The sequence below is a fragment of the Enhydra lutris genome, unplaced genomic scaffold (genome assembly GCF_002288905.1).
Source record: "Enhydra lutris kenyoni isolate GAN:26980312 unplaced genomic scaffold, ASM228890v2 scaffoldscaffold1, whole genome shotgun sequence".
Taxonomy (NCBI): Eukaryota; Metazoa; Chordata; class Mammalia; order Carnivora; family Mustelidae; genus Enhydra; species Enhydra lutris.
In genome coordinates, this window is record NW_019154085.1 from 32,564,199 (window position 1) to 32,582,617 (window position 18,419).

At 39.7% G+C, this 18,419-nt stretch overlaps 1 protein-coding gene across 7 annotated transcripts in view; it reads left to right on the plus strand.

The window, feature by feature from the left end:
* Positions 1 to 18,419, plus strand: part of LOC111154666 (long-chain-fatty-acid--CoA ligase 3) — a 68,994-nt gene that overhangs the window by 16,002 nt on the left and 34,573 nt on the right. For 2 of the 7 annotated variants that reach the window (XM_022514509.1, XM_022514680.1), the window contains exons 2-3: positions 2,163 to 2,218; positions 6,909 to 6,966. The exons of 1 other annotated variant lie outside the window; for it this stretch is intronic. The gene's annotated coding sequence lies outside the window, so the exon portion shown is untranslated. Of the gene's footprint in view, positions 1 to 2,162; positions 2,219 to 3,581; positions 3,593 to 6,908; positions 6,967 to 18,419 lie in introns of those variants that run through there. 4 more of the 7 variants (XM_022514597.1, XM_022514914.1, XM_022514760.1 and 1 more) reach the window with 4 other exon arrangements.

Genomic DNA, 18,419 nt, shown 5'->3' on the forward strand with positions numbered 1-18,419 from the left:
CATATTATTGTTATTACTATTATTGTTTAAAGATTTTATTTATTTACTTGAGAGAGAGAGAGAGTGAGCACGAGAGGGGAGAGGGTCAGAGGGAGAAGCAGACTCCCTGCTGAGCAGGGAGCCCGATGTGGGACTCGGATCTGGGGCCTCCAGGATCATGACCCGAACTGAAGGCAGTTGCTTAACCAACTGAGCCACCCCGGAGCTCCGGATACTTTTTTTTTAAATGCATATACTGACATGATCACACCTTTCCCTCCCAGTTAAACTGCTAATATAGAGAATAACAGAATCCTGGGTGTAATACAAAAATATGTTTGGTCTTTGTCCCCACTAGTGGCAGGGAGCTCCTGAGATCATGGCAATTTCCCAAGTGATAGGAGTCTTCTGTTATTCATAAATACATCCTTTGATAACATCTGGAGTTTATGTTAATGAACAACTTAGGTTGGGGTTCTCTAGATAGCCTCAGGATGGGGCTGGTCACCAGAAGGACCCAGCGATTAGAAGGTTAAAGACCCTAAAGTAGAAGTATATAAAATCAGTGCACAGAAATCAGTTGTATTTCTATATACCACCACCAAGACAGAAGAAAGAGAAATTAATGAGTCAGTCCTATTTACAGTTGTACCCAAAACCATAAGATATGTAGGAATAAATCTAACCAAAGAGGCAAAGAATCTGTACTCAGAAAACTATAGAACACTTATGAAAGAAATTGAAGACACAAAGAAATGGAAAAACATACCATGCTCATGGATTGGAAGAACAAATATTGTGAAAATGGCTATGCTACCTAGAGCAGTCTACACATTTAATGTAATCCCTGTCAAAATACCATCAACTTTTTTCACAGAAGTGGAACAAATAATCCTAAAATTTGTATCGAACCAGAAAAGACCTTGAATAGCCTGAGGAATATTGAAAAAGAAAAGCAAAGCTGGTGGCATCACAGTTTTGGACTTCAAGCTCTGTTACAAAGCTGTAATCATCAAGGCAGTATGGTACTGGCACAAAAACAGACAAATAGATCAGTGGAACAGAATAGAGAGAGCCCAGAAATGGACCCTCAACTCTATACGGTCAGCTAATCTTCAACAAAGCAGGAAAGAAAGTCAAATGGAAAAAAGACTGTCTCTTCAACAAATGGTGTTGGGAAAATTGGACAGACATATGCAGAAGAATGAAACTGGACCCTTTTCCTTACACTACACACAAAAATAGTCTCAAAATATATGAATCACAGTCTTGTACCCCTGAAACAAATAATACGTTATATGTTAATAAAATATTAAAAAAACTTATAGACTCACCCATCAACCTCCTATGAGGAGTGAGGGGGCTGGAGATAAAAACTCATGAACGGCGAAGTTTGTTGAGCTTCCGTGTTGGTGACCTGGGCCAGGTGCTGGGACGGCACACCTGGAGAGGGTTTGGAAGTTTTGCTGTGTCTCCTACTCCCTGTATCCCTTGCCCTAGGCATATCTTCCCTTGGGCTGTCCTGAGCTGTATTCTTTATAATAAACCAATAAACGTAAGTAATGGGTGTTCCTGAGTTGTGTGAGCCATTCTTGCAAATTATTGAATTTGAGGAGATTGTGGAAATCCCTGGTTTGTAACCAGCTGGTGACTCATGACTAGCAAGTGAGGAATAGTCTTGCGGGACTAAGCCCTTAACCCCTTCACCTGTAGGATCTATCTCTTGTAAAATAATACAGAAGTGTAGGGCAGTTCTAGTTTTAATAAAATTGTCTTTAAAAATACTGTCATTGTGTGCACGTGGTGGAGGACTTTTTAAGGTAGTCTCATCAGAGTATGTTTGCAAAATGTGAATTTCCTGAGTCTTTACATCTCTGAGTATTTCTTTATTCTACTTGGCAGTTCATCAGGAATTTAGAAGTAGAATTCTAGTTTAAAATTCATTTCCCTCAAAACTTTGAAGGCATTGTTGATAGCCTTCCAGGGTTGCAGACATCTGAGGCCAGTATGATTCTTATTCCTTCATAGGAAGGGGGACTGTACATCCAGGTTTGTGTGGGACACTTCAAATTACAGAGTGAAAGCAGGTGCTATGAGATGTAAAGTGTATGTATTGATCAGTTACACAATTTACTTATTTGTAGGTGACCTAGTTTTGTTTTTGTTTTTGTTTTGTTTTGAAGCTTTTGGGATATTCTTAAACTGAGTGCTCTGAGAATTCACAAAGCTGTGTCTAGAGGTAAGTTATTTTTGCCCCCATTCATCTGCTTAGCACTCTGCAGGCCCTTTCAGTCTGACGACTAGCGTCCATCAGCTGTGGGATATTTTATTGCTGAGTGTTTCAGTAATTTCTGCCTCTTCATTCTCTTTGTTTGTTCTTTCTACAACTCCTTTTAGTGGAACTTGTACTCTTGGTCTTTTGGATTAATTCAGCACCTTGAAAAAGGACTTTGACTACTTCCATTTTGTTCTTAAAGTTTCTAATTAAGTTTTTCTTTCCAGCTTATCTCTTTAACTCAGGCAAAAGACCTTGCACAAAACATCTCTTGATGGGAACTGAAACTACCCTCTCAAGCAATAAGGACTGTCCTGAGCCAGCAAGACCTACCTGTGTGGTTGATCCCAAGACAACGATCCACCTGACCTTTACTGCCCACCTGCATATACACACTGACCTTTGTCCCACATTTTCCTATATAAACCTGGAAGTATTTTCAGCACTTTGGAGGCAGTCTTTAAAACATCAGCCTGCTGTCTCCGTGTGGGCTTTCGGAAATACATTTCCTTTCTTATTTCCTTACCACTTGTCTCTCTGCCTTTGGTGAGTGGCTGAGCCTGGACTGTTGGAACCCTCAGAGCCCCAGACTCCCTATAGCCCTCTGCCCCCAGGTACAACCTTACTTTTAAAAATCTTTTTTTGATTTCTGTTTTTTCCTTCTTTGATTTTGCTTTCCTTTTTGGGAAAATACTCCCAGCCTTTTTTTCTTAATATATCTGTTGACTTTTAAATTTAATATCAGGTGCTCTTCTTAATTTTAACAAGAGCTTTTTCTTTTTTTTTTTTTTTAAGATTTTATTTATTTATTTGATAGATCACAAGTAGGCAGAGAGGCAGGCAGAGAGAGAGAGGAGGAAGCAGGCTCCCCGTTGAGCAGAGAACCCGATGCGGGGCTCGATCCCAGGACTCTGGGATCATGACCTGAGCCAAAGGCAGAGGCTTTAACCCCCTGAGCCACCCAGGTGCCTCCAAGAGTTTTTTCTTATTTTTAATCCTGTATGGTGCCCCAGTTTTGTTTCATCAATTTAATAGCCTCTCCTATCTTTTGGAAGATGAGTCACATGTATTTAAAGTATTCTTTGTATTTCCTGCATCGACTGTTTCCATCGAGTTCCCCCCACATTAGTTTTCATCTGTGTCTTTCATTGTGATGGGTTTTTTTGTCAAATGTCTGGTGATCCAGAACTTCATATTCTCTCTGGATTTTTGATTCTGATTTTTCTGTTTCTAGTTCCCGCCGCCTCCATCAATAAATTCCCCACACTGGCGTGAGATTTAACAGTATGAGGGGTGGCTCTTCTGCATACAAATCTGGATGGCTCTTTAGAGATTTGGGTAATATCTAAACCACTTAGCACTTAGCATGGCATAGAGGGCAGTGCCAGTGAGCTCTTGCCTTTGCTTCTTAGAGCTGCTGTAACACCGCAGATTTGGTGGCTTAGCACCACAGAAATTGATTATCCTACAGTTAAAAGAGACCTTAAGTTTCCTGGGCTGAAATCAGGCGTTGGCAGAGTGTTGCCCCTTCCAGAGAAGAACCTGTTCTTGCCTCTTCAGTTGCTGGGCCTGCTGCATTCTGTGGCCTGGGTCCAGACTTCGAGGCCAGCAGGTAACAGCTCTGCTCTGTCCTCACATGCCCTCTCGGAATGTCAGATCTGCCTTTCTTCCAGGGATCCTTGTGGTGGCATTTAGGGACCTGCTGAATCCCATACTGCTCTCTCATCCCCAGATCCTTAATTCAGTCACATCTGCAAAGATCTTTTCTCAAGTAAGGTAACTTTTGCTGGTTCCAGGGTTTAGGGCCTGATGCCTCTGGGGTCATCTGTCAGCCTGCTTTCAGGTACTTAAGTTCTCCAGTGCTTCTGTGCTTTCACAGATGCTATTTTAATTGCCTGTGGTTTCCTCTCTTGTGTCCTTTGCCAAAAATCTGTGGATCCACTCAGTTCTGAGTTAAATAAATCAGTTCTTACTCAGCCTTCTTTACCTTCTTACAGAAGACCTCATTTGCCTGTTTCCTTAATAAAGCCTATCTCCTTATCCAGTAGTTTTTGTCATCTCAGTACTTGGTCCTGGGAGCTTTTTGAGGCCTATGGACACATTTCCAGAGTGGAAAGCACTGGGTATGGAGCCGAGTAGGCATTCATTCACTAACTAGTTTTTGAGGAGATTCAACATTTATTAAGGGCCAGTTAAATACTAGGACCTGTCGTGTTAATTAACAAAATAAAATATGCACATGTGCCAGAATTTCTCCAGGGCAAATTTTTTTTAGGAGGCGTTTGCTAGGTCATAGGAATTTACATCCTCAGCTTTGCTGGTTGCTGCCAAATTGCTCTCCAAAGTGGCTGCATTTCCCTCAACAAAGCCAAAAGCACTCTTGTTTCCTATATCCTTGCCAATACTTGTGATGTTTTTTCTTTCCTTTTTTTTTTTTAAATTTATTTATTTATTTATTTGACAGAGATAGAGCACAAGTAGAGTGGCAGGCAGAGGGAAGAGGGAGAAGCAGGCTCTCCACTGAGCAGGGAGCCTGATGTGGGGCTCGATCCCAGGACCCTGGGATCATGACCTGAGCTGGAGGCAGCTGCCCAATCAACTGAGTCACCCAGGTGCCCTGTTTTTTCTAATAAAAAAATTTGGGGGAAATGATAATGTTTTCATTTGTGTTTAATAGTGAGACAATTTCATAGTTAATGGGTGTTTAGGTTTTTTCCCATGGACATACGTAGCCTATTTTTTCTTCTGAGTTGTATTTTATTTATAGAAATTCAACAAATATTCTGGATATGAATTATATATATATATATATATATACATATATGTGTATATATATATATATATTGTCATCCCTATTTATGTATGAGGAAACTGGCATATGAAATAGCAGGTAAATTTGTAAGATTTCCCCTACCTGGATGGATAGATGGATAAATGGATGAATGAACAAATGAATTTGTTTAGAAGACTCTAAACAAATGAGAAAGAGTGGGGGGTTTAGACCCAGGGTTATCTGGTTTTAAGGCCTATGCTTTTTTTTTTTTTTTTTTTTAAAGTATATTTGGCTGCCTTGACAGGGAATAAGGAAGTTAATTATGAGTAGTGATATGCTAAATTTTGTCAAAATACTTAACTGTTAAGTCCAGTTACAAACCCTGTGAGTTTGGGCTGATGTTAAATTATTTTTTTTTAAGCCTATAATGACCACAAACCTTCCCACTTCACAAGCAATTGTGAAAATCGTTGCGGGTCGCCTGGGTGGCTCAGATGGTTAAGTGTATGCCTTTGGCTCAGGTCATGATCTCCAGGTCCTGGGATCCAGCCGCAGGACAGGCCCCCAGCTCAGCAGGGGAGTCTGCTTCTCTCTCTCCCCCAGCCTCTCACCCTGCTTGTACTCTCTCTGTCTGTTTCTCTCTGTCAAATGAATGAATAAAAATCTTAAAAAAAAAATCATTGAGATTATTGGATAAAAGTGTTATACACAGTGAAATACTGTTTATAAATCTTAGTAATTATCCTTCTTGACCACTACCATAATGAGAGAAGAAACTCAATATGTACCTTCAGAGTTTTGGATGTACTTTTTTTTTTTTTTTTAACTTTTTTTTAAATAGACTTTATTTTTTAGAGCAGTTTCAAGTTTAAAGCAAAATTGAGCAGAAGGCATGGAGATTCCTATATACCTCTGACCTAAAGTATGCACAGCCTCCCCATTATCAATAATCCCACACCAGAATGCTACATATAGTGCAGTCAGTGCACCTATACTGATAACACCGTTATCACTTGGAGTCCTTGTTTTACCTGAGGGCTCACTCTGTGTGTTGTACATTCCGTGGGTTTGGACAAATATGTAATGATGGTTCTGCCACCCCCAAAATCCTCTGTACTCTGCCTGTTATCCCATTTTCCTTCTTAACGCTTGGCAACCTTTTACTGTCCTCAATAGCTTTTCTTTTTCCAGAATGTTACAGAGTTGGAATAAAAAAATATATGTACCCTTTTCGTGTTGACTTCATTCCCTTAGTAATGCGCATTTAAGTTTCCTCCATGTCTTTCGTGGCTAGATAGCACATTTCTTTTTGTGCTGAATAATATTCCATTGTCTGGATGGACCACAGTTTATGCATTCACCTACTGAAGGACATCTTAGTTACTTCCAAGTTTTGGCAGTTATGAATAAAGCCAATATAAATATTTTTATGTAGTTTTTTTTTAATTAATCATAAGCTTTTAGCTCATTTGGGTAGATACCAGGGGGACTCAGTTCATCCAGGAGGCTGGATCATAATGTAAAGAATATGTTCAGTTTTCTAGGAAACTGTCAGACTTGTTTTTGTGGCCATGCAGTTTGCATTCCTACCAGCAATTAATGAGTTCCTCTTGTGCTGTATTCTTGCCAATATTTGGTGGTACCAGTATTTTCAGATTTTGGCTATTCTAATTGGTGTGTAGGGATACATAATAAGCTTTTTTTTGATGAAAGGTTAATGATAAAATGTCATTTGCTAGTGTGATAGATGATGTTTTCAAAAACAGAAATTTTTCTGTGAGTTTTTGGAAGTAAAAGTATCTCCAGGAAAAGGTTGATATTTGGCTCTGATGGATTAGACTACAAGTAGTAATGTTTGTCTTTTTTTGTTTGTTTTGACAGGTAGTGAATCAAAGGCGCATATTTTGAAGGTACTAGCACCTCCTACCATTGTCAGCTGGTAAAAAGTTAATTTTGTTAACTACGGAATACTCCTATAAAGCATAAACTGTGTTAAGTTAAAACCAATTGTGTGTAAACTGTCAAATTTTTTTTTAAATTCTTCCCACTTTGTGCTTATAGAATTATGAAAGTTAGGAGAAGTTAGCTTTTGTACTAATTTTAATTGAATACAAATGCATTGGAACATTAAGCCATGTTATTCAACAATATCACTGATCTTTTCTCAAATTTTTAAGTATCTGAGCGTTTCTGAACTCAGTAATCAATTTTGTGAAGTTTAGCACTGATTAGAGTGGTATTACCATTTCAGAATGTGCTGGTCATTTTAAATTTGTGTTAGTGTTATTTGAAATTCCTAACTGAACATCTTAACCAAGTTGTGGGTTCCAGGCCTGGGAAACAGCAGTGGGTTTTTGTTAACCTGCAGCAGGTTCTGCATATTACTCATGTTGTGGTGGGCTAGAATATGGCAGGTTGTATTCTTTCCAGAACTGCTACAGGAAATAATCCATGTTGATAAAATGCTTTGAGACTATAAAAGCAAGCAATAAGCATTTTTATCAATTAGAATCACGAGTGTTGACGTTTATCTTCTGTTTCATCTCAAAATTTTTGTCCCTCCCTCCCATCTTTGCCCACATTGGTCAAATTGAGTAATCTTTGTTTTCTATGGATTTTAAAAAGAATGCAAGTAAATATTATATTTATTATTAAAAACTAAACAGTTTAGGAGTCTGTAAGTAAAAAGGTAACTTCTCTGTTCCCATGATTCTTCTATGAGGGGACCAGCCCTTACCAGTTGGGAGTATGTCTTTCTAGTCCTTTTTATGTGCAAATCCGAGGTGACCATCTTGTAATGAAGCAGGTGTGATGGAAAGAGAATATTCCTTGTCTGCTGATGTGCCTTCACTTTATTTTAGCCATTTCTTTGCCTACATTTTCTTGAATTGTATACTTAGCCACATGAAGAGCGCTTTGAAGTCACTAAGTAAATACATCGGAACATAGTAGATTCTCTACAAATTTCTTTTGGTGCTTAGTGGGTTTTGGAAACTCCAGACTTGGAATTTCTAGCTAAGAATGGCCCAGCAGAGTTTAGATTTACAAAGTAATTGAAATTGCAAAGGTAATTTACCGTGTAGGGGCCCTGGCTGGCTTAGTTGGTAGAGCATGTGACTCTCAATCTCAGGTTTGTGAGTTCAAGCTCCACATTGGGCATGGAGCCTACCTAAAAAATAAAGTACTGTGTATCAAATAATGGGTATCAAATAGTAAGGCATTTATATAGATGACTGCAGTCAGTTTTTTCTTCATAGAGGCTCGGCTGGATTGGGGTAGACGGGGAAGTGGTTTTGGAGTTTTAGTACATCTACTTAGGGGACCAGGAAGTGGTGAGTGGTTCCTGGGGGAAAAAGTGCTATGGCAAAGTGACAGAAGTAACTTTATCTCTCATTAGTTTGCCTAGACTTGATCAGGTACCCCAAAAAGGGAAAGGACATTTGTCGCTGTATACAGATTAATATATTGGGAAGTAAAGGGAATGTTACAGACGGTTTGAGGAACTCGGTGTCTTGTATTCTAAAACTTAGAACTGCATGGTGTTCCATGTGGGGAACTGTGCATATTCAGAAGGCCTGTGACTTCAGAAATGATGGAAAAATTGAACTGATGTGCATGTGAACATGTCCTTTTGTGATGGTCAGAGTGTAGTATTTTGGGCTCTTTAAAAAATCTGGAGAAGCAGATTTTGATTACAAAGTTTTGTTTTAGCGCTGTTGGTGTTAGTCAAATGAGAAAGGGTCTGTAGAATTTGAAGAAGAACATTAACAAATAGAGTTGTACATGAATAAATGTAAACCCATTACATAGGTATTGTCTAGTGTCTTAACTGTTAGAGATGCACAGTAAGTCATTATTCTTATTTTTTTCTTGGTGTTCAGTTATATTGGTTTAAAGTGTATTCTGTTCATGATTCTGGTAGTTTATATTTAAATATTTCCTGGAGTAGATAAGTTCTGATGGCCTTTAGGACTTCACTCACCTTTATCCAGTGTTGTACATTCAGGTGGTAGCAGCAAGGGTTATCGGTGCATATACCCATGCAGTAGAGAGAAATTATTCAGAATATTGTTCATTCCTATGTGAAAGTGATCTAGATTTGAAGTTTGGAAGGAGATGGGGACAGCAGCAGGTTTGCTGGTTTATTTATTTATTTTTTTGGCTTAACTCAAAATGATTTCCTAGAGTAAGGTCAGATAGTTCTCATAGCTGTTGAAGCTAGAAGATTCCTTTTTCTTGTGCCTTCTATTTTTAAAACACAATCTAGGTTTTTGAACATTTACAGAAAAGCTGCAAGAGGCCAGAAAGCTGGGTGCACTGGAGATTGGAGGAGAGACGGGAAGACCGTATCTTCATAGCTCTTGTTTCAGAAAAGCTATATTAGCAGTAAAATAGTTTATGGGAACAAGAAAATTTCTGTAAAGAGTTAAGGAAAAATAGAATAAGATTATATGAATAAAGTGAAAAACAGTAAAAGACTAAGTATTCACTAAGGAAGTATTGCATGTTTAAACCTTATTCTTAACTATTTGAGGTTTAGATAATATAGATAACGAAGTTGATACAATGTTGGTTGTGATGCAGGTTATTTATCCTGTAATTACATGTTTCTACAACGTACTTAACAGTTCTTGTGATTTATATTATTATCTTAAGTTTTTTTTTTTTTTTTTTAAAAACAGCGGAGAGAGAGAGGTGAGGGAGGGGCAGAGGGAGAGAGTGAGAATCTTAAGCAAGCTCATGCCCAGCCTGATGGGGGCTTGATCTCACAACCCTGAGATTATGATACCTGAGCTGAAATCAAGAAGTGGAAGCTTAACTGGCAGAGCCACCTGGGCCTCACCTTGCTTTGTTCTTAACAATATGCCAAGATAGAGAGAAAGGGCTTTTGGGCTGAGGAGGGTTGAGGAAAAAAATAAGGAAATAGCTAAGGAATCTTACTGAACAATTTATAAATTCTTTAAATTAAGTATAGATCTAGATTGGATGGATTTAAATGGTGTAGACTAAAATTATCCTGAAAATCTTAATTTTGACATGTTAATCCCTTTACATTCTCAAAGACTGAATTTACCTGAACTATCTCCTCAAAAGTGTTCTTTATTTTGCTTATTTTAAGCATGTTACTTTTGCTGACATATTTCATATGTTTGCAATTATTTAGCCTCTGGCCTTTGAATTTTCTTTAATTTCATTTTCTGTTTTTAAAGTAGGGAAGAAAATAGTTAAGTTCAAAAGTGAAGTTGTTAATTGAGACATCAACCAATCCACTCTTCTAGGTTTAGTTTCATGTAATACTAAATAAAGTACTTACCTGGATTGAGTTGAAGTTACTAATATGACCTTCAAGTACCAGCCATCTAGGCTGATGTCATTATATAATCTAATAGTTCATGTTCTGAAATATTTATATAGGTGGCTCTCATTAACATTCTGGAGATAATTGGGATAAGTAAGGAATTAGTACTACAGAGGGTTAAATGGTCCTATTCAGTATTGTTATAATATAGTTAGGGCATTTACTTCTTGGCTGGATAGGACACACTGATGAATTTGTCAAAATAGTGCTATGAAATAGGGCTCCTAAGGTTTAGTTTTTCTGCCCAACCATTTGAATAGTATAATGATGACTGAACATACCATTCCCCTCCTTTCCCTTCAATGGATTAACCTTAAACAAAATTCTAGGATAAAAAGCTGCACTTCTATATAGAGAATTCCATGTCACTTCTTTTGGATATAATAATAAGGGGAGTTATGTGGTTTGGAAAGTGAGTAGAAAGAATAGTAATAGGTTTTCCCTTAGATGAGGAAGGTGAAGCAACATGATTCAGAGAGGGCATGCATGTGGTGTGAGTTGTCTGGGTGGGGGAAGTTTGGGGATCTACCACATGATAGGATTGATGAATGGACAACAGAACCACTTCTGACTCCCCTTTGTGTTGCTGGGTCTTGGCATGAGGTTATTAGCAGTAGATGAGACTATAAAAACCCTGAGAGTTAGGGAAGTCTTTTGAGGATCAACTCTTTTAAAGGTATGAAGGTCTGGTAAGTTGAGTTGGTTAAACAGAATTGGTTCTGAATTACATCGCACATGAGTTCTTTACCTTTGGGGGTGGGGTAGGATCCACAAAGTGGGATCCAGTAGTTCTGTGTCATAAAATCCAAGGATATTTAAACTTTAGTATGGAGTACTAGCTGTGAGAAAAAAGTATTCTTCATAAATGTTTTCCTAAACAAAAATAAATTTGTCATCATCTAACTGAAGCTCATGGAGAGAAATCCTCAAAGTTGACTAGTGAACTAGAGATGCTAAATGGAATCATACCAATTCCAAATGCAAGATGTGCTAAGTATCCTTATTCTCTTTACTTATTATTCTATAAGGAATTTTATGGGTGGATCTATGATTTTGGGTTCTTCTAACCTTTAGAATATTAAATGCCTGAAACCTGAAACGGTAATGGCAACCCGCAGCTGAGGCTGGAGTGCTTCCTGTGAAGCAAACACACCACCCTTCTTCACACGTGCTAGCTGCTGAGTACTCTTAGTGGTCTTTTTTTTTTTTTTTTTTTTTTTTTTTTTAATTTATTTGACAGATCACAAGTAGGCAGAGAGGCAGGCAGAGAGAGAGACAGGAGGAGGAGGCAGGCTCCCCGCTGAGCAGAGAGCCCGATGCGGGACTCGATCCCAGGACCCTGAGATCATGACCTGAGCCGAAGGCAGAGGCTTTAACCACTGAGCCACCCAGGCGCCCCTCTTAGTGGTCTTTGATACATACACTCTTCACATTTACAGGTGAGGACATTGAGGCTTAGAAAATCAGTTGACCTAAGGTGACATTTAGTAAGTAGTAGAACTAAGTGTCACACTCCCATCTGTTTGGCTCCATGGCCTAGGGTCTCAGTAAGCATACATTCGACTTAAGTATCTTCAGAATCAGTGAGGGTATAAATAAATAACCATGATGAAAGAAAAATACTGGTATTGGTGTACATAGTTTGGCATAAGTGAATTTAAAGTGCTACCAATACATGCATTGTATTTTGTAGTTTATGTAGAGTGTGTTCACCTGCTTTCTTTGTTCCCAAAGGGAGTTTTGTGAGGTTTATTACTACCGTCTCCCCAGTTTTACAGTGAACCTGAAGCTGTGGAATGTTAAGGGAATTGTCCCTGTTACATAATGAGTAAGTGGGGAGGCCAGCATCAAACCAAGAGCTTATTGTCTAAAAGGAGCAAGTATATTGAACATTTTTATATGCAAACTAGTATTGCAAGTGATAGTACCTTCAGTAGATTATATAAAGTATGTAAATTAAACTCTATAAGTAAAATTGCTTTGAAATTATGCATAAACAGAACTTTGTACCTAAACCAACTATACTAATAACTAGCACTTATAATGCCTTTGCATTTTCCAGAGTCCTTTATTTTTTGCTGCATTCCATTTTATCTTCAGTTTAAATTTTGCAGATTAGATAAATAACGACAGATGTGGGAAAATAAGGCACAGAAAAGTTATTTCATAGACAAAAGATCAAAATTAACTAGTGGTAGAATCCAGGCTGTAATTTGTTTGCCTATTCCGTGAGATGGTTAATTGTGGGGTGACAGGTTTGCCTAAAACTTTCCTGGTTTTAGTACTGAAAGTCCTGTGTTTTGGGAAACCTCAAAGTCTGGGGCAACCCAGAGTGGTTGTCATCCTAATTAATTGTCACACTTTGTGGTAGACTGGGGATGGGATTAGGGTTGCCAGAGAAGGCGTTCAGTTAAATCTGAATTTCGGATAAAAACCAAATAATTTTTTTACTACATGTTCAGGTACTGCCTGGGACATATGTACACTAAAATCTGTTGATTGTTTATCTGAAATTCAAGTTTAACCAGGTATCTTCTGTTTTTATTTGTTAAGCCTGACTGCCCCAAGTAAGAGTGAAGGGACATTCTGGTGTATAAAAAGATTGAGCTGCTTTTTTTGTGTAGACCTTAGGCTTTATACATTTATCTGCATAAATAAGTGTACCATCTAGCAGTACTTGGCTCTTGTTCTTACATGGCTAGAGATGCAAGAGGTCAGGATGAATATATGAAAACATACCTTGCTCAGTGCATTAAAACATTTGTGTGTCTGTATGTGTTGGTTGGTTTGAAGTAGTTCTGAACTTGACAGGAAATTTAACCCAGGTATTAGCCCATTCTATCTTTGTTGGATCAGTCCATCAAACACTGGCATATTCTCACAGACCATCCGTATTGTCTTTCGACTGTATGTTAAAAAGTATTTTTGCTGTTGTTAAGATAGTGTATTCACATGATTCAAAATGAATTGATTGGAAGATGTTGGAATTTTGGAAATGGACCTTAGCAATCTTCCTGTTGTTTGTTTGTTTTAAAGCATGGCAATTCTTGCACTACCTACCTCCCCCCGCCCCCACCAAAGGAGAAGAGTGTCTTGTATAGAAGACAGGGCTAGAAGTGGGTTCCTCTGCTCATTTACTTCTTCAATATTTGATGATTGCCATTACTCAAAGATTGATCTGGGAGTGCTTGGCATCAGTACAGTTTAGTCTTAAAATAGGTTTACTTGAATTCCAGCATCATTAATGATAAGAAAATTAACAATTTATTGACTTAGACAAGGTCTCATAGTAACTGGCGGCAGAGCCAAGACTAGTATATATGTGTATTTACGCATGTGTTTTTGTGTGTGCATGTTTCAGACCCCTTTTCTGAAAAAGGAGGGAGGGAAACAAGCCATAAGTGACTCCTAAGGATACAGAACAAACAGGGTTGATGGAGGGATGTGGGTGGGGGATGGCCTAGGTGGGTGATGGGCATTGAGGACATGGGTTGTGATGAGTGCTGGCTGTTTGTTGTATGTAAGTGATGAATCACTGAATTCTACTCCAGAAATCAATATTGCGCTGTATGGTAACAAACAAAATTAAAAAAAAAAAATTAGGATTCCCCCCCCAACCCTGTTTTGTATCAAGCTGAGAAACATACAAATTCCCTTGCTTAATTTCTGTTTCCTATTTGATTTCGTTCAAGACTCAACACTTTTTAATTTTTTTTAAATTTTCTTTTTTTTTTTTTAAGATTTTTTATTTGTCAGAGAGAGAGAGAGAGAGATAACAAGTAGGCCGAGAGGCAGGCAGAGGCAGAGGGAGAAGCAGGTTCCCTGCTGAGCAAGGAGCCCGATGCGGGACTCGATCCCAGGACGCTGGGATCATGACCTGAGCCGAAGGCAGCCGCTTAACCAACTGAGCCACCCAGGCATCCCAAGATTTTTTTTTTTTTTTTTTAAATGATTTATTTATTTGTCAGAGAGAGAGAGAATGAGCAGGGGTAGTGGCAGGCAGAGGGGGAGGGAGAAGCAGACTCCCCGTGGAGCAGGGAGCCTGATGTGGGGACTAGATTCTAGGACCCTCAGATTATGACCTGAGCTGAAGGCAGCTGCTTAACTGACTGAACACCCAGACATCCCTCAATACTTTTCTAAAAGATGTCCTACTCCACTCTGCCTTTGCTACCCGTTCCTCCATCATTACAACCTGGACCTCTCCGTGAACAGTAACTGTATGCCTTCTTCTGCATACCAGCTTCAAGCATTCTTCTCAAACCATTACCTCCTGTGGTTCCATTTTACTCTCTCTTAGTACCTCAACATCCGCAGTTCTGTCACCACACATGATCTGATTGCATCATTGATCCTATCTCCTTTTCACAAACCTTTCCCTCCTTATGGGGCCATCCTTCTTTCCTCAACTTAAATCTCCCTTATCAGTCATGGAAATAGTCTTCTTTCCCTTGTTTTCCTCCCCTTCCCCATGTTTCGGTCCGGTACTTGCCTGGTAAAACCCTCTCCTTGGTTAATACCCGCTCTCTGCCTGGTTCCCATTTGTGCTCCATCAGTTCAACTTGGCTGGGAAGCACACAACCAGATCTTTAATTTCCCTTTACATCTAGGACTCCACCTTCAGGTGGGCCTCAGGAGCTGTCAAGTGATTCTACTGTCTCCTTCTCTGTTTTCCTGTTCTCCTAGATGACTGTTTAATACTTTCTTTCTACTTAATTTTCTAATACCTTCCTTTCTTCCTCTCTCAGTCAGCAGTTTTTCTTCCTATTACCCTGAGAAAATAGAAGCACTCAGAAAAGAATCTTCTAATGGCTCTTGGTACCACCCACATGCATCTGTGTCCCTGTTCCTGTGCACAGCCATCCTCTTCACTTGGGTGCTGCGTGTCACCCTCTCTTCTGTATAATCTTTTTCTTTCCTCTACTGGGTTATAGCCATCAGTATGCAGACAAGCTGTAACTATCTCTCTCTCCCCCTCACCCAAAGATTTTATTTATTTATTTATTTGACAGAGTGGGGGGGAACACAAGCAGGGGAAGCAGGAGAGGGAGAAGCAGACTTCCCGCTGAGCAGGGAGCCCAATGCAGGGCTCGATCCCAGCACCCTGGGATCATGACCTGAGCTGAAGGCAGACTTCACTGACTGAGCCACACAGGCGCCCCACTCTCTTATCTTGAAAACCAAAGACTCTGCTTTGTCCTGTCCTAGTATCCATTTCTGTGTTCCTCTGTAGAGTGCTCTTCCCCTTTCCTAAGCACACTCCAGTTGGGCTTTGATCCTTACCATAGCTATTTTCGAGTGACCCTCACACTTTTTTTTTTATTGTATTAAAATACATGTAACAGAATTTGCCAGTGTAACCATATTTAAGTGTACAGTTCATTGGCATTAAGTAGACATTGTTGTGGACCATCACCATCATCCATCTGCAGAACTTTCCTGCTATTCCAAACTCTATACACATTAAACACATCTTTCCAGCCCTCCTTCCCCTCAGTCCCTGGCAATCCAGTCCAGTTTCTTTATGCATCTCCTGTAAGTGGAATTATATATTATTTGTCCTTTTGTGTCTGCTTTATTTCATTTAGTGTCATGTTTTCAAGATTCATACATGTTGTAGTATGTATCAGAACTATCAGAACTTCATTCCTTTTTAAGGTTAAGTAAATAGTCCATTGTGTGTCTCTATCAACATTTTGTTTACGTGTTCACCCACCAGTGGACATTAGGTTGCCTCCACCTTTTGGCTGTTGTGAATAACTTTGTTATGAAGCTGGGTGTACAAATACCTGTTTGAGCCCCTGCTTTTAATTCCTTTGGAAATACACCCAGAAGTGCATTTGCTGGATCATACGGTAATTCTGTTTTTAATTTTTAATTTTTTGATGAACTACCATATTGTTTTCAGTAGCTGCTGCGCCATGCCACATTCCCAACAGCAGAATTTTAAGTGTTCCAGTTTCTCTACCTCCACATCCTTGCCAGGACTGTTATTTTGTTTGTTTGTTTGTTTTTGTTAGTAGCCATCCTGATGAGTGTGTAGTCTCCTCTACTGAGGCTTTGATTCACATTTTAGTCCTCATCTTTGCTGACTTGTTAGGTAATGTGTACAGCTGATCACTCTCCTCCTCCTTTTACTCTACCCTTCTGGTTTTCTTGTGAACGCTGACCCTTTTTGTCATGCCCCAGGCCTCTCAATTTTGATCTGCCCCAGAACCTGCTCTTTGCACTTCTCACTCCCTTAGCCATGCCAGCCACTCTCATGGCCGAAAATACTATCACTGTCTGAGTTGCTTTCAACAAAACTGAACTGTGCTTCGCTCAGACCTGTTCCTCCTGCAGTCTTCTTTCGTTAGTTAGTGATGCAGCTCAGTGGTGTTTCATTATCTCAGGCCAAACACCTTGACACCCCCCTTTCTTTCTCACTCTTCCTAGGGCTGTACCTTCCGTACAGAGTCCGATTAGGGTCCCTTCTCACTGCTTCATCTTCATTCTGGTCTACATCTTGGTCATCTCACATCTGTTCCCTGCAAAGGCTCCCAGTTGGTCTCCTTGGTCCTGCAGCAGCCAGAGTTGGCCTTTTGATGGTAACAGGTGATTTCACTCAGGTCAATACAGTCTCGCAGTGGTCCCAGGCCCTTTGGGATCTGGCCCCATTCTTCTACCATGCCCTCTTTGCCCTCCTTGCCCTCCTCTTTTCCTGTCCCCCATCCTTCCTGGGCTCAGCCTGGAATTTCCCTTCTCCCAGATACCCATGTGGCTTTTTCTCCTTGTCTCCTCCTAACACCTGACATGCATTTTCTTTTCTCTTCTCCTCTCCCTCCCTTCTCTCCTCTCCTCTTCCTCCCTTCTCTCCTCCTCCTCCTTTCCTCCCCTCTCCTCCTCTCCTCTCCTTTCCTCTCCTCCTCTCCTCTTTTCCTCTGCTCTTCTTTCCCTCTTTTCTTCTCTTCCCCTGTCTTTCCCTCCTCCCCTCCTCCCCTCCCCTGCTCTCTTCCCTTCCCCTCCTCTCCTCTCCTCCCCTCCCCATTCTCCCCTCCTCTCCCCTCCCCATTCTCCCCTCCCGTCTTCCTCTCCTCTCCCCTCTCCTCCCCTCCTCCTTCCCTCCCTCCCTCCCTCCCTCCCTCCCTCCTTTCCTTCCTTCTACAGATTTTATTTGAGAGAGAACACAAGCAGGGGGAGCAGCAGAGGAAGAGGGAGCCTCCTTCCTGCCCAAAGTTGCCAGGGACCTGCCAAAGACAGACACTTAACCCAGGTGCCCCGTGACATGCATTTTTACCCTTCCTAAAGCAGCAGCCTTCTCCACACCAACACCCCTGCAATATTGTTCATTTTGTTTAGCCTGCATGTATGTCTCTGTAGTTGTTTCTGCCTCATGATATTTAGTTATTTGTTCATGGTCCTTTTTGTGTTTTGTTCATGACTGTGACTCAGACATCCGTCAAGAGAGAGTGGTATGAATTCTGTGTTCAATAAATGTTTGAGAAATGAATGAATGATTGAGTTCTTATTCATACGTACTTACTATGCACTTGCTTTTCTGTAGAATTCTAAGAGTTCCGAGTTTGGGTTTGTATGTGGGTTTTAAGTACTGCAGGATGGCTTAATGAGCTCTGGATATTAGTCTTTAAGTCATTAGTAGTGGAACTATTGGATGAAATTAGTAAGGCTTCATTTTAATTTTAATCTGAGTTTAAAGAGAACATATTGTCTATTTGGATTAACAATCTGTGTTTTTTCTCTTTTATAGAGCTTCTCTATATAAATTTTTCTTTTTCCTCTGCGTTGCTTGGTTCGTTAATTTTATGAGAGCTGTTTGTATATTTTGTTATGTATTTTTTTCCCTGAATCTTGTTTTCCTTTTGATTTTTCACTTTGTTTCGCCAGACAAATGTTAACTCTTCAAAATTTATGTAAAAGAATAAATTTGTAAGAATTGATAAGAAAATTTTGAAGAACATGTATAGCGGGAGTCTTACTAGATACTAAAAATAGAAGTTCTCAAGCAGTGTACATAAAATTTACATGGTTGCTGT